Source organism: Miniopterus natalensis, chromosome 5 (genome assembly GCF_054644295.1).
Source record: "Miniopterus natalensis isolate mMinNat1 chromosome 5, mMinNat1.hap1, whole genome shotgun sequence".
Lineage (NCBI taxonomy): Eukaryota > Metazoa > Chordata > Mammalia > Chiroptera > Miniopteridae > Miniopterus > Miniopterus natalensis.
In genome coordinates, this window is record NC_142085.1 from 71,176,306 (window position 1) to 71,193,262 (window position 16,957).

At 38.2% G+C, this 16,957-nt stretch overlaps 1 long non-coding RNA gene across 3 annotated transcripts in view; it reads left to right on the plus strand.

Annotated features, from left to right (window-relative positions):
* The window catches only part of LOC107531004 (uncharacterized), a 151,928-nt gene that overhangs the window by 8,500 nt on the left and 126,471 nt on the right, over positions 1–16,957 (plus strand). For 2 of the 3 annotated variants that reach the window (XR_001602588.2, XR_001602587.2), the window contains exons 1-2: positions 3,430–4,355; positions 5,716–5,767. This is a non-coding gene — a long non-coding RNA (uncharacterized LOC107531004). Of the gene's footprint in view, positions 1–3,429; positions 4,356–5,715; positions 5,768–16,957 lie in introns of those variants that run through there. The other variant, XR_015714582.1, reaches the window with a different exon arrangement.

Sequence of the window (16,957 nt, forward strand, 5' to 3'; positions counted from 1 at the left end):
TTAAATGTCCTATTTATTAATAAACACAATATAAAATTGATTTAAATATATAATTTGATGAGCTTTGTATTACTCTTTGACTATTTCAGGAGAGGTCTTTTCTTCTCCCTGGTTTCATTATCTGGCCATTTTTTAACCGTCTAACATTGAGCAAACTGTTTAAGCCTTTCTGATGTTCCTTTCTAAGTCTCAGTTGGCTCCTCTAAACTAAAAGCGCCCACCCCATAATATTGCTGTGACAATTTGTGAGGTTTGAATACCCCAAGTCAAGCACAATGTGTGTCATAGAGTAACTGAGTTCATTAAAGTAAAATAAAACTTTCCTTTTAGCTCACCGCTAAATACTTTCAGACACTAAATTTCTGCCTTAGCATATTGCCAAATATTAGCCTTTAGCCCAGTAGGTTTCTGGGTCATGCATTATGCAGATTACACGGAAAGAAAAGAATGCTGTGACAGTTTCTGTTGACAGCCCTTTTCTAGAAAGACGCATCCTATCTTATGTCACATGTGAATGAGTTATGAGCTGTGATTCTGTTTTTAACGGTCCCATTTTGTTTCTTGCTGTGCGTTTTTTGTTATCAAATTGCCACAGGGAGGAGTGTAAGTTCTTGAAAGATGAAAAGGAATTTGATACCAATTAAGTATCCCTTATCTAAAACATCTGAGCAGATTATAATAATGCCCATGAGCAGGTAGAAACCTTGATGATAAAATAATAAATTACACTGTTCTTCAGTCTTAGATTTAATAATTTTGTGATTGTTGCAAAAGCAGTGCCTGGAAAATGTCTCTGTGCGACATGGAGAATGAGAGAGAGAGAGAAACACACATGGGCAATATTGGTGCTGTAAGAGAGGGAAGAAAATGTAAGTTTCTAATTTTGCCATTAAAACTCTAAAGGAGAGAGAGAAAGTGCTTATATATATATAAAACGAGGATCAGAATGGCTTGGATACAGGAATGTGACACAACCTCACACCATGGATGGTACTGAGCCCATGTATACATATGGGGGACATTTAACCTTACAAAATTCAATAGCCAGACAAAACAATTCCAAAGCATAGACTGGGCAAGTGGAAAATGATGTATCTCTTTGAATAATGCAATTGTATTTAATAGCTGCAAAAATTGCGACCTAATTTTGTAATACTAATAGCCCCACATGTGGTTATTTCCTCTGCCTCATTGGAGAAAGTGAGGTAAACAAAAGTCCGTGGGGAGCCGGAGAGAGAAGCTTAAAGGTTCCTGTGATTAACTGGTCTTCTGACCTACATGATTTGCCCTTTCCAATTTATTTCCTTCTCTGCTGCATGAAGAATCTATCGGTGCAAGGTGCTTACTCGCTCACTCAAAGCCTTCAGGGGGTTTTCCTTGTTCCTAAGATAAAGCCCTTGTGAGGCTCCTGTCTTCCCCAGTCTTACCTCTCACCACCAACCATTCTTGCCTTTCTCCCTGTTTTCACCCCCTATTTGGCTCGTCAGTTTCAATATCTTACAATTTTATCATGCTATTTCTCACTTTTATAGCTTGCTCATTCAGCAATTGGAAGAGCTGTAAGGTGTGTTTGTACCAAATAAACTTTGACTGTAGTAGGAACTTGTTTTACATTTGGTCCAGTGCATGTGCACATACACGTACAAATAGACAGTGAAACAAATATTTTATAGAAGCAATGTTTATTGTTATTGTGTGTGATACCTTTGCTATTTTAAACTGTTACATTTCATTTTTAAAAAAACATTGGCCTTGACCGCCAAGCTTATTTTACTGTCTAATTGAACCCACATATTGGAATGCACACACACACACACACACACACACAGCGATTCAGAACTCCAGGTGATCAGGATAGGCTACTTGAATAAGCAGTGGAGGGAGGTGGGAGCTTGTGTGAGGATGTGAGGCTTGGGGATGTTATGAACATTTTGGGACCAACAAGGGAGCACCAGTAGTGGCTGGGAGACCAGCATGTGGAGCCTTAGTGAAATATCGAACTGAGAAACAGAGTAAACCTGGGTTCTTGGTGCTAAATCAAGCTTATGAGTTTCATGAGCTAATATGACCCCCCACTCTTTTTTTAATGGCTTCTGGATATTGTACTATAAAATGTCTTAGCTGATGCATACTTCACCACTGTGAGAGCCTTTTTTTCTTTTTAACATAATGGAATACATAGAAAATGATAACATTTTTATGGCATCTGGGGGCAAAGGCTTTCTACAAGTTCTAAAATTTTGGAATGGTGATGGCATAGAAATCCCTTTGGTTCAAAGATATCAAAGATCATAGGGGAGTTTATTGGCAAATTTTTACCTTTTAAAAAAAGTTTCTAAGTAATTTAAGGTATTTCTTGGAAGTTGAGTGTTTGTGAATAACCTCTCACAGTATTAAGTACAAACAAATCCACCATTGAATGAATTCTTTATGTAAAGTTTGGGAACTAGCTTGGATTTTAAAATATTCTATAAATATTCTATATTTAGCTAAAATTGCATAATTACTAAGGTCTTAGGAACTATGGTGATTTATATTATAGCATATTTATATCAATTCATAGGAAGCATTTTGTACTTATTGGTTATATAAATAAAATTTCTGAGGCTCATGTATTCATACCTGGTAAGTTTATGTTTTTCAGAATACTAGGGAATATAGTGTTTATGTTATTCAAGCCAATGATTTATTAAAGTAAATAATTCTCTAGAAAGTTGGATAGTAACTTTAGTAGGTGTTTAGGAAAAGTTGATAACTGACTGACTGGCTGATGTAATTTAAAAAATATAATGCAGTTGTCAAAGTTGCCTAACCTTAAACATAAGATCTTAGTGTGAAACTCTTCCAGACTAATAAATCTATTCAGATGCCCCAAACTTAAAAGTCAGTCATTTGTTGTTGTCTCCCTCTCAATGAAATAAATAATTCACAAATATTTTGAGCATTTGCTCTGTTTCTAATATTGTGCTAACCACAGCGGGATAGTAAAAACTACCTAGCTCTTGCTTACAAGGAGGCTGTGATCTGTCTGCAGAAGAACGTTGCATATGGACTAAAAGTTAAACCAGTTATCCGCATAGTTGGGAACCTCAGGGCATTGAAAACTCTGGAGGATCCAGGTGATGTAACATTTCATCCCCCTGGAGTTAGGACTTTTGAGGAACTTCGAAGCACAAACTATCATAGAGCTACACGCTGTGAGGCTCAAGAGCTCTCCCTCAGTTGTCAGGGCGTTGGTAGGAAGTTATTCAGTCGTCATGGAGGGATAAAGCGCTAAGTGCTTTGGGAGTGAAGAGGAGAGAGAAGTAACCAATACGGAAAAACTTGGTGTGACTTTTTTATGCCATAAACGGGGCTGAAGGAAGAGGAAGAGAGGAGGGAGCAGCAAGAGCATCCTGGACCTCAGCAGTGGTGTTGAACTGCCCTGACCGTCAAATGCTGTGGCAGAGCAGGGAAGAGAGTGGATGGGCTGCTTTGATCCAGGCCACACGGGGATGAATTGGAAAGTTCAGGGAAGTGACTGCAGTGTAGGAGCCAGGATCCCAAGTTTTTTCTTTTACTTTAATGTTGAATACATCACTTACATTTTTAGTCCTCCGTTCTTTCGGAACATATATATTTCACTTTATAATGGTTGGCAGGGCTTAGAGACTGCTAAGAGACATTTGTAGATTTATAGGGTAAAATTAAGAGAGCCTCAAAACTAAGAATTAGTAATGCTGAAATCGTTAGGCTTCTGCTCTCCTCTTGCTTTAATAAACTGTATCTATTGTTGTTGTTTTTTCTCTGCAAATTGCAGAGTGCCAGGCATATAGAAAAAAAAAGAAAGCATAATAAATATTTGTTGAAGTAATGCATCTTTCTCGAGGACAGAGATTATATATATTTTTTCTTTCTATGCTTCTCCATGACTGCTACTCAGGTGTTTTATACACCGTGGACATTCAATAACTGTAAAATATAAAAGTGTTTATATAATTGAGGAACAGACATGGCCAAGCTGACAGATTCTTTCATTCAGTCACTGAGTAATGGGTGCATTCACTGAACACTGTGCTAGTGTGAGGATTTTTCATCTAATGGTGATTTTAGCAAGAGTTTCGTGTCCTTATGCCTTTGTATAGGCTGGCCAACTCTTAGTAATTCTTCAACTCTCAGCTCACATGTCACTTACTTTTTTGGCATTCCAGACTGGGTTGGGTGCTTGTCCTTTGACTAACCGTATGGTGATTCGCCTGTGTTCCTTTCCAGACAGAGCTCCACGCACGAGAGCGGAACTGAGTCACTCACCTTTATGTCCCTAGCACCAAGCCCAGGACCTTGTTTGTAGATGTCTCTTGATGAGAGTTTGTTGAGTAAGTGTTTGTGGGACAGAAATAATCTTTGATGATGGTGTTGCCAGATATCTGGCTTTGAGCTGAAAATTTGGCTTTTAAATATTGTGTTCAGAAAACTAACTGGGGAAAAAAAAAAGAAAACCATACCCTACCAGAATTATAATAGCTGGGAGACAAAAGATGATTGAACAAGAAATAAACAATGAAAAGTCATAAAATGGTCACGTAAATATGAGATGAAATGTATATTACCATTAATAAACTTCATTTTTTATTGTGGCACAGTTTTACTGTGCATCTAGTGTTTCTCTTGAAACGTTACAGGCAACCCCTTCAGTATGCACTGAATGTGAGAGCAGGGCAGCAGGACCTTAGAGATCGTTCAGTTCAAATGCTGGCTGATTGAGGAAATAAAGCCCCTGGTCTTCCGAGTGCACAGCGACAGGCCCGTCTCGGCGGTGCAGTCTTATCTGTGCCGCAGCGGGCCAGGGGAGCTCCTCTGACCCCACCGCCAGTGTTCCCACCACGCACCCCACCAGGCCAGTGCGGAGCACGGCGGCAGCAGATGAGTGGGGGTGTCCTGCTCCTTCATCCACACTGCGGCCCGGTGGCCGTCCATGTGCTCTGGAGGAAGAGGGGAGTTGCCACAGCGCAGGTCTCTCTACAGTCCACTAGGGAGACCCTCACCTGTGTTACTAATAGCAATAGTGGCTGCCATTTATTGAGGACCTATGCTGGACTGATTTCATAGGTTAATGCAGATCCTTACCCAACCCTGCAAGTTTATGAAATTTACTCTCTTTTTACAGATAAGGGAGAGGGGGTGGCAGGAAGCTATTTATTATGTCTGTGTTGGAGCCAATAAGTGGCAAAGCCAAGATTCCCACTGGCCTCTCTAACTCCCCAATTCCATAGGTTTTTCCAGATACCGCATCACCTTTTATAAAGTAAAGAGGACTATCAATATATGTCAGATAATATGGTTTATTAAGAACAAAGCATACTGCTTTCTGTAGAGTTTAAATGCTTAACTATTGATAGATAAATGACTACATGAATGTGTATGTGATTCTTAAAAAGAAAAAAAAAAATCACCCTCTTAGATTTATTTATTTTATTTTTTATGTTTTTGCATCTGCACCTTCTATTTATTTATTTATTTTATTTCTTTTTTTAAAGTTTCTTTATCTTTAGTGTTGAAAATATTACCGATATCTGCTTTTACCCTCTTAGGTTTATGATTATTACAGTGAGTTGGGATTACATGCAAATGTGAAGGGAAATGTAATGCCACTTTGAATGCACAGCTACCAAATTTAGAAACAGGAGTTTTCTTTTTAGCTTGTCATGAAAATAACACCGTGTTCTTTGGTTTCAGGAAGCAGGATGAAGGAGTGACTGAAAGAGCCTGACTTCCTGCTATGAAAGAGGTAAGAAAGAATGAGAGGAGCAATACCTGTGAAAATTCAAACTCATGATCACATATTGATCATATCTTACCATTGGGTATTTCCATTTGTAAACTAGATTTTTATTTGACATAAATATAGCAAAAAAAGATATGCTTTAATTTCAGGGTGTTTCCCCCCCCCCCATAAAAACAAAAGGCAAAACATCTGTCCTATAAGATGAATAAACTTTAAGCAATGTTTGCTAATTACCATATCTTCTGAATGTGGCCTCTCTAGAGTTTATTCACTGTGGTTCATCTTCAGAAAGTTGCAGAGTAATGAGGAAGAGTCATATAGGAAATGCAGACAATTTATCTTTAGGAAAAGTCCCATGAAACAAAGGAAACCATTCTTAAACTGTTGTAGAATAGTTTTTTAAACCCAGTGTAGGATAGTATAATAGAAATTAAAGCATGACTGTTATTTGCAGTTATCCCTTTAAAAATAAAATTATTACACCGTTTTTGGTCATTAATAACACAATTGACATGACTTCTTCATGAATTTTTATGTAGGTAAAATTAGAATTGTTTTGTTTTTTCCCCTTAAGACTTAGAATATATATTTAAAGACTTGCCTAAAGCCACATAGCCAGTTAGTGACATAACTGGTAAGTGCAAGTTTCTTGACCCTAGCTCTCTTTGTTTTTTTTCTTAGTACCTCATTCTATTTTATTTAATTTACTATGGGGAAATATATTCTGGGGAAATTTAAAATAAATGGAAAAGAGTAAAATGAATTCTAGCTTAGGACAGCATCCTGGTTTCTTTCATTCCCACAATATTGATGTCCCTCAGTGGATGCTGGTGCAGCATGTGGCCTGGTGGTTCCAGACCTGGGCTCGGAGTCAGATGGCCTGGATGCAGCTGGTTCTGCCCCTCATTGAGAGTGAGAGTTATGTCTCAGCTATCGCTTTGGAAAATGGGGTGGTTGTGAGAATTCAATGAAGTATAATTTGTTTAAAGTATTTAAATAGTGTTGATGTATATAATAAGTGCCCCCCAAATGTTATATATTATTAAATTTACTTTAATAATTAATATTATCAAGGAAGATGAAAGATTCACTGTCCCAATTTAAAATACTCAAAAATTGTGGGATCAAGTGGAAGTTCACTTTCTGGAGGAGGGCTTTTCAGTGCTGCCGTGATCTCTCTTAAATGCATTGTTAGCTCTAGCCAGTATGGTGGATTGTAGATGTCTTGATAGAAATATGCCTCCCTATGCAGTTACTGATGGCAACGGTCACTGTTTAGTCAAAATTGCTTTCAGCCGTGAAAGCAATTTCCTCTCAATGATTGGACTTGATTGATTAGCCATTACCTAGACAAAATAAGAGACTTCCTTTAGCAGGGAAAATTAATTAGAGTACCAGAAACCTATGCAGCTATGGTAGGCCTCATTTCAGGATTCTTTGTCATCTTGAAGCCTTGTTCATAAAAGAGTTCAGGTGTGAGGATCACCTAACCAGCACGAACACTTACCTAATTGTCTGCTACGTTGATGTCCAATTGTGCCTATCCTTGTTTGCGACAGTAAATCAGTCTGTTTCTGTCACAGTGAACACCGTACAGTGAACACTGCCTAACTTTATTCTATTGTGTCAAGCCATGTTTACCTCTCTACCAACCTTTAGGAGGGTATTTGATGCCTATATCATGATCCATGTGTCTATGCTTGCTTCTATCTGAAAGCTCACCTCATTCTCTGAGCATTCTGTGTAATAAAGTTTGTATTGAAAGCTTCAGTTTCCATAATGGAGTCACTTGTATTGAACAAATCCTCCTGAAGTCAATGACTATAAAGCTCAACAGACTATGTAAGACAAGACATTAAAGGCATTGGAGAGCAACCAACATAGTTAGGACATAAGAGTTAGGGCACATCTAATTCCATTGCTGATGCAGATCATTTGAGATTTTAAAGGGAACTGAAGGAATTGAGAGATACTTTTGTTAACTTTAATTTTAATGGAAAATCTGTGTTCTGTAAATGATATCATTGCCAAAATTTGACAACTTCCAAAAAGAGAACAAGATTCAGGGGAGTAGGGATGATCTGGATCAAGTTTTCTTCTTATAGGAAATAATACAATGTCATAAGAATAGTTAATATTTCCATGTTTTACTTCTTTCTTAGTCTTATTGTGGTTTCATTTCAAAATGATTTGCATCATTGGCAGATCCCTGCCCCCTCCACCTTCTCCTGCTTGCTTTGCTTCCCACTTTTGATCTGCTCAGTGCTTATGCTCCTTGCCTTCCTACTATATTAACAGTCTATAAGGTTTTCCATTTCTGGAAAGTTAGGCAGAGAGCAGAATTTTTGGTCCAAATCTTTGTAATTTGCAGCATGAGAACTGTTTCACCAGCTGCCATGCATCTTTTATGGGTTTTAAACTATTTTTCTTGAGACTTTTGTGCATCGCCTGTAGACCCACCTGACACTGTTGGGGGAAAATAATATATATTCTGACTGTAGTCCTATTGGTGCCTCGCAAGGATAAAAATATGGAAGGCAGATTTATGAAGATGTGGGTGAAAAGTGGACAGCGTATTTTATCTTTTTCCTATGTACTGATTTTCAACTACAATTGGTATTATAAAACCTTGCCTTTTTTATGTATCTGGAAATGAAGCCATTTGCTTCAGACTTAGAAATAACATTGTGTTTCCTCCCTCCCCTCCCCTTTTCACCCCAACCTACCCCCAAATTTTCATGACAAAGAGGTTTCCTCTGGACACCCAATAACACATGAATCTAATTCCGAATGACTGATCACCCCACAACTCTGTTAATGCACTATGATGACCCAGTTTCTCAGGGGATGATTTTTTCTTGATTATAAATTGCTTTCACAGGTGCTATGTCATGTGACTTTTTCAAAAATTGTGTGAGGTAGAAAGAGTGAGTGTTAATATCCCTATTTCACAATGAGGAGACTAAGGTAGAGGAAGAAGTGACTCACCCAAGGCAATAGCTAGTAAGCATTAAAGCCAGTACTCGTGCCTTTCTTACTACTTGGTATTGACACTCTTACTTAGGAGGTTTGAGTGGACTGGTAGTGAATGCAGGGAACATTATTATTAAAATGTTTTTATAGTATAAAGTAGGACTGTGACAACCATAAACAACTAGGTATAGACTATGCTTTTAAAAACTGTTCTAGTGATAGTGGAAGAGAGATGTTCCATGTAGCAGAAGCCTTTTACAGTATGAATCCCCAAATTGTTCTGGGAAATGGTACAAGACAAAAGGTTTAGAAATTTGTACTGACCTTAAAAGAGATGAAATGAATACCTCTATGTGGTTTGCAAGCTCAGGAGACTGTTCTTGGGAATGTGCTGTAGTGATTTGTCCAGATTAGATGACATCCTGAACCAGAAAGGGCTTTGTAGATCCACTTACTTAAGCTGTCCACCAACAGGATGCCAGGCACTTAACCAGGTTCTACATGAGTGCTTTACTGTCAAGGTCATACTGAGAGACAGCTCTCAGAATGGGTCTCATTTCTATATGTCTTGTTAGCAGAGGAACTAACTGACTTTATTCCTTTCCATCATTTTAAGAATGTTTGTAGAGTGAACAGCCTTGGACGATGAAGATACTGTATCCCTCCAGAGAGAAACATAGGCATGCTTACTGTCTAGTATAAAAGATTCAGGTTCCCTAAGCTCAGGGTCCCTCTCTATAACGTATGTACAGGAGTTATCTGACCCTCTTTGTGTTGCCCTATGGGACTTGGTACTTCAGGAACCAGTGGTACTTCTGGCTACCACTACTGCTGAGAGTAATAAAGTCATTTGTCTCTGATCCTGTTATGTCATGTCTTCTTCCAGCATCCTGTCATACTTTTATGTCATACTGTCATAAAAGTATGATAGTATTATAACTTAAGTGTTAGCTTGCAAATAGCCTTCACAGTTCTGACAGTTCCACAAGGTATCTCCCCCTTGCCTAGTCTCTGGCCCAGTGCAAAACAAAATCAACAACAAAACCACAGGACGTTTTGAGTCCATGCATATGCAGTTTCCTGAGTCTTATGTATTTCTAGCAGGATGATTCTGGCATTTCATAGTGAACTATTGTCTGTGGACACCAGATATGTAGTTGGTGGAAAGCAATCAGCAAATAATGACACTTCAAAGAATTTGGGGGAATTTCAGATCATTCACTGCTGCTCTTCCACTTCTGACTTCAATCCCTGTAAGACCAGCCTTGAGCAACCTGGGATATAGGGCTTTAATCTGAAGAGCTGCTTTTACTTTCCCATTTTATTGCTCTGTACATTTGGAAATTATCCTTACTGTTCCTCCATAGGCGTGATTTTCATCCTTAGCTCAGTACTACACTTCCATTTCTGAATAGACTTCCATTTCACTTTTGATTGATAATTCTTGCCAAGGTAACTGATTTCTATCTTTTGATTTTTTATGATGACGAACAAAAACAAATCATCTCTGATGATATTTATGCTCATTTACAATAGGGAATTTTTCTTTAGCATTCTAGGTTAAATATGGTCCATTCATGGCTAAGAAAGTTCTCCAAGCTTGGGCTCCCTTCTCGTTAAAGGTTAATGTGATTTTCTAAGACTTAATGCTGCCCGATGACATTGATGTTCACTTCTATACCTAACCCCTTTTATTTATACTAACTGTCCTCAGGGGTTGGACCTTAGTTTGGTCCCACTAACTTATACTTCACTTATTCTTCCACACTGCTACCCTCTTCCTTCCAAGTAGTAAGTCACCCATTAGATTCTGGGAGTTGGTTAGACTGTATACCTTGCAGAAGCTCTATAAATATCTATAGAATGATTGAATAAAGGTACTTGGTCTGTTTTTAAAACCTTTTTTGGGTTTCTTCAATCTAACTAGGACCTTTGTTTTCCCAATAAAAAAGTACATGGAAAGAGGAATAATAATGCCATAATTAATATGATAATGATAACAAATAATACCAACATTGGCTGCACCCTTACCATATACCAGATACTGTGCCAAGTGCTTTACATATACTGCCACATCTAATCCTCACAACATTCTTGTATGATTGTCAGTATTTTACAGATAAAAAGCAGGGGCACAGAGAGACTTTGTAATTTTTTCAGAGTCACACAGTAACAGGATCAAGATTCTTCTATCTTCTCAGAGTCACAGTATCTGCTGCACTTATTACATAGTTAAAGAACACTGAACTTTTACTTTTGGGTCAGGCCAACTTAAATCAGTCATAAAAATGTCTTCTTTTATCCCAAATGATAGATGAGTCATCAAGAAATACACTTGAAAACTTAGAAGATCGAAGCCAAGTCCGAAAACCTGACCTTTGTCGAAAGCAAACCATAGGTGTTCTCGTCAAGTCCCTCATTTACAGCTAGATCTCCCTCTCATATCAGTTAGGTGACTGATTAATTTATCCTAAAAATATTTATTGAAACCTGACTTGGTGCATAGCAGTTTGAATTCTGGCCAAGTGAACAGAAGTAATTCCCGTTAGGGGAAGGAGAGCATCTGTGGGGGACCCACCTGAGGCCAGGAGTCCCGTGGGGGGGCACCCTGTTGGAATGGGAGGAAGAGCACGCAGCTGTGAAGGGTGGAGTACAGACTGGGGACTCTTTCATTGCTTGCAGGTTCCTGAGGGCAGGGACAATAGCTGCATCTTTTGTGCCAAGTATGCTGTCTGACACACATCAGTTGCTTCATAAATATGGTCCAATTGAGTTCAAGCAACAGCTCTATTGGATGGGATTTTTAAATTTATTTTTTGCCTTAATAGTTCTGGAATTTTACTTACTAAGTGGTTGACTGGAATAATATTGGGTATATTGGTTTATTATAAATGTTCAGGTATTAGATTAAATACGACCAAGTTGCAGTTTCTGCTCTTTCTTTTTCTTTAGCCAAGAAGTAACCTCGTCGTTGGCAACATCTCATATTCTTTAGTATTGTATTTTGGACGGGAGCAGTTTTCTCTACTCCCAAAGTTCAGAGGATAATATCATGGAAAAACTGCTTACCTGTGACTAAACTATGTACACAAATATACATAGTCTGCCAGTTTAGTCATAGTCTGCCAGGTTAGTCATAGTCTGCCAGATTAGATCATATGAATTTGACCATATTTGAGAGTTTTTGACCTTTTATGGTTCAATTTAATGGACTCTACTTTTTTCTTCTTTTTAAAAATAAAACACCTGAGATGCCCATAAAAGAATAAACCTATTTTCATAAACATTTGTATGGTGCACTCCAGGAGGAGTCCTAACCTCTGGCTATCATGGAAGATATTGGTATTTTTCTTTTGCTTTATCAAAATCCTTCCTAACTGGATGGCCCACACCACAGGCTTGCTTCCCATCTCTGACTCTTATGTGAGTTTGTGCTGGACAACTTATTTCATATTACTTGAGGACTTGTGAGTATTATTAGAATGAGAGGAAACCATGAAAATTATGGGTTCTTGGTTCACTACTTTAACAAATATTTACTGAGTGCCAACAAAAACAATATTTACTGCATGAGTGGAAAACAAAACGACACAGTTCTTCCTCCTTAGAATTTATTGTTTATGGTTTGTATTGTTATATCAAAGCGCCTTGTAAGTAAATGTAAAATTATAGCTGTGGTAATGCTTTGAAAGTGTGTGCATAACAGTGTAAATGTAAATATTAGGGAGAGTTGATCAAGTCAGGGAGGTCAGGGAGGGTCTTTCTGAGGAAGTGGTGGCTGAGCCAAGGTCAAATACAGTTGTTAACCAGATGAAAGGAGACCAGTGGTGGGGCTATGAAGCAACGCAGTTCAGTTCAGTTCACTGAATGTTTATAGAATGCCTACCATATGCCAGACACTGTGCTTAGATGCTGGGAAGCAAAAACCCAATGAGACATGGTCTTTGCCCCAGTAAATAACTCACTATAAGGGTTTCATTGTTTTGCAATTTATAAATTAGGAGAGCCACTCTGTATGTATTTGTTTCACTTCTCTATAGTTTGAGTTTCCTTTGTGTCAGAATCACCTCAGCTAGGCAAGCTCTTCTCAATAGATCAAACATAGTCTTTTTGTTATGGACTCAAAGTTTAACAAACATACACAGTCTGTTAACTTAAAGTCCAGCACCACTCTTCCAGGCTTTACCATCCGCTAAATGTGGTCCCACAGCGGAGCTCAAGTCTGTCTCAGGGCCGCCAACAGAATGGCTCCAGGAAGGAAGCCCGACTGCCACCAAACAAGAGACCCATTATTACTTTATCTCTCTCTCTTTAAAAACCATTAACTAACATGACTAAATTATTAACCCAGCCATAGAAACGAATAATAAACCTACTGTATGTGCACTTGATGAACTGTTTTCATGTAAGTATTACTCAGACCCGGAGTACAAACTCCTGGGCACACACAAGTAACACACATATGAAGTGTCAAGGGTATAAAGAAAGAGGAGAGGCAGGAACTGTGACAAAATGAAGATTGCCAAACCCACGGAAACAGAACAAAATAGCACACACCAGTGCTGGGTTTTGCCTCAGACTACAGAGCCGGTCCTCATTCACTGCACCCACCAAAAGCACCTTCTAGGCCTGTCATCCTTACTACTCCCAAGGGCACAGGCCCTCTCATTATCCCTGCCTGTGATTCTGGCACAGCTCTTACAGACCCTTCCCTTCTGGCTTCATAGCCTGGTCTTGATGGAGAACTTGCCCCAGGCTAGTTTTGAGCAATGCATCCTCTGCTCCTCTGTTTAACCAAGTCTGGGTCACTGCACACCATGCCCTAGATATCCAGGATGCCACCCCGGCCACCAGGCTGCTTGGCCTGCTCCTTATGTTTGGGCTGACAGACCTCTACAAAGGGGTGGATGAGCAGGCTGTTCGGTGTCTCAGCTCTGCTGTCTCATTTCCTTGTGTTCTTACTTTTCACCAATTTTTTGCAGAGCCTCACAAATGCCCTTTATAGGTTAGTGTCAACATTGTGCATTACTAAGGCGCTGTCATCCTGGCTGCAAATCCTAAACAGTTGTTTTCCTTTTCTCCCGTGTTTTATTATTATTATTTTCTTCTTCATCTTTGAGGATTGATTTGTTAGGGGGCAAGTACGATTTCCAGGTTCTAGAAGAGGGTGCTTAGGTATTGCATCACTGAGTGCCTTGTCCAGCTTTCTACCCTGTCCATTACCATAGAGCAGTCAAGTAGAAAAGAACAACACCTCCAAAATTTTCTTTCTTAGTTGAATATGTACCATCAATCTTGTAAAGATCCAATAAACATATTAACAAACTGGTTGAATATTAGTAGTTTGGGTTTATTAGTTAAGTTTTAAGGATTGTAAGAAATTAAGTTAGAGACAGCAGCATTTAGTAACCTTTTGGAAAATGCAAAATATACCTCCATCCCCACAATCCACAAACCTTTTGAGACTTCGCTTTTGAAAATTCAGTGTGTTTTCTGTCTTTAACAATTTCACACTCTTCCTGGTAAGTTATTATCAACCCTATTCATGAGAGCTGTGATTTTTGCCTAAAATTTCAAAATGAATGTGGTGAATAACATTATCAGACTGTCTAGCAAGTTGTTTGTGCTATCTCATTGCCAGATTATGCTGTAAAAAGAAATTTACCTGAGTACTATTTGACCCATCGAATAACTGTTTCTGCTTATTTTTTTTCTGGAAATATTATTAACAATATACTTCAGTAATGATCTTGCCCAAGATGTTCTTGTGTTATTTTGGAGCAAGTTGCTAGTGACTCACAGCACACTGGGCGTCCAAGCTATGGTTAACTGGTGGTCAAGTTAGGAAATTCTGTTCCCATTAACTCTCCCTTTCTTAGCCCAGAACACCTCTCCTCTCAACTTTTTTTCTTTTGATTCGTCACACTCATAGTCTCTGCTTGGTGTTTTCAGACCAAAAGTAGAAGCAGTGACATGCCATAATAAGTATTGTTCCTACTGCACTTCCAGCTTAGCTAAAAACAGGAAACACAGGCCATTTCGTGGAAAAGCCCGCTTTTGTGATATTTCCAACCCAAGAGGTTTGGATCAACTTTGGTTGAGTGTCTGAACTTTTGGCTTCTTACTTACAGTAAACCTTTTAACTTCAGAATTTTACCACCATTTCTACTTATAAGATGATGCCTTCCATATTTAGGTTATGCTGACACATGAGTTTACTTCTAAACCATTTTTTAAAATTTAATATTAGGATGTGCTTGTAGACAAAAAGGTACTTAAGAACCTTATGTGAATCATAAGACTTAAAGCATAATAGTGGAAAGAGCTATAATTTTCATAGTTTCAAGACTTTATTTACTTATTGGACAGTTTATTTAAAATGGGTCTATTATTATAACGCTGTACTCATTAAGTGAATAGATGATGCAGAAATTTACTAGATAAAATTAATCCAGAAGCAAAAATGCTAGGTTAAGTAAAATAGTCTGACGATTCTTTTGGTAGGGAATATCAGGCCTACCAGAAAAATAAATCTAAATTACGTTGCACTCTAATAATCAACCAATTGATATTTAGCAATCCTAGGAGGCCAGAGGGAATTTAAAGTCAGAACTTCATGTAGACCAGATCTTTAAGATCCATCAAGGTAAAAATCTAATTAGATACATTAGCAAATGAAGCCACATTAGGTTACACTTACATGATTCCAGTCAAAGAGGGGGGGCTTGGGCACCTCACTCTGTTACTTTCCAGCATCAGGGAGGGGCTTAACCTTTCTCTGTCTCTTCCACATTTTGTGACTGTGTAGATTGACCATAATGAATAGAATGGATTGCATTGTTTCATTTGTTCTCTTCTGACTGAGCCATCTAATGGGATCCTACAAACCGTATATTCTGGTCTTTAAGCATGATAAATGATGACATGAACTATCATTTCAGATTGAGTTGTTAAATAAGTTTATTTCAGTTGCCTTCATAAGACATGATTTACTACATTTCTTTTTTCGTCTTTGATTTTATATTAAAGACAAGTCATCTCAAGAAAGGAATTTGAAAAAGTAATAATGTCAATGAACATTCATTGGGTGTGTAGATAACAGAAGCATTTTCAGAGGGATCAGATCCCTTCAGCTTTAACCCTTGTGGAGAAAGGAATTTAATTCAGAGTTTTTTGAAGTTCTGAGATGACTGAATAGTTTCTTTTATCCTATGTCTTCTTGCTTCCATTTAGCTGGAATGTACTGGACAGGGTTAGAAATGACTGTTCTTTCATTTTTTTTTATGGTTTAGATTAAAAGCAAAGTGCCAGAGTTCTTAAAAGTAATCTCTCTTTATGAGAGTCCAAGCCTTTGTGCAGACTCAGAAAGTGGAGACAGCATCTAGGTTTTGTTGAGCTTATCAAACTGTATACAGCACACTGAGCTTTAAAAATTTTGCTCTGGTTACATGACAATACAACCTTCCATCCCAGGTCAACTCTCCTCCCCTAAACCTTCTTCCAAAGCAAGAAAAACAAAGTAGAAGGCAGCTAATACCTGCTCAAATGCTGCATAAGCCAAACATTTTTCTATTGTGTCTGTATCACATGATATCCATTTTCCTCCTTAATTCTTGGAATAATATCACTCACAGTTTAAGATCTTACATTTCAGGTTTTAAAGCTCTAGCTGAATAACACTGGATGACTTAGAAAGTCCTAATAGTGAATTTATAAAGAAAATGTTGACAGAGCTTGGATTCTCATAATGCTGGTTGAGTACCATGATTATAATAATGGTTTCCTTTTAAACTCTTCCATTAAATGTTCCAAACAGTGGAATTTGTAGTTTTTCCTTTGGTCCAGAGATCAAAAACACGAACAATTTTACATTTCTAAGGTTGGACAGCGTCTGTGTTTCCACAATTTCTGTGGGAAAGCAATCCACCCTTTCTCAGTTTTATTAAAAACCACCATCTTGGCTTCAGTATGTGCCATTACAAGCACTTTCATTCTGTCTCATATCTCCTTTTAGGAAGTAGAAGTCTGCCTATTGCTTTTTTATTTTTTCCTTATTGACTTTCCAAGACTACATACTATAAGTGAAAAGTGGTTTAAAAAATTGAGGCTGGGGTAACGTAGTGGTTAAAGGGGCAAATGTGAGAGACAGATTGTTTGAGGTCAAAGTCTTGCTCTACCAATCGCAGTGATGAGACCCAAGTAAATTATGTAACTCTGAGC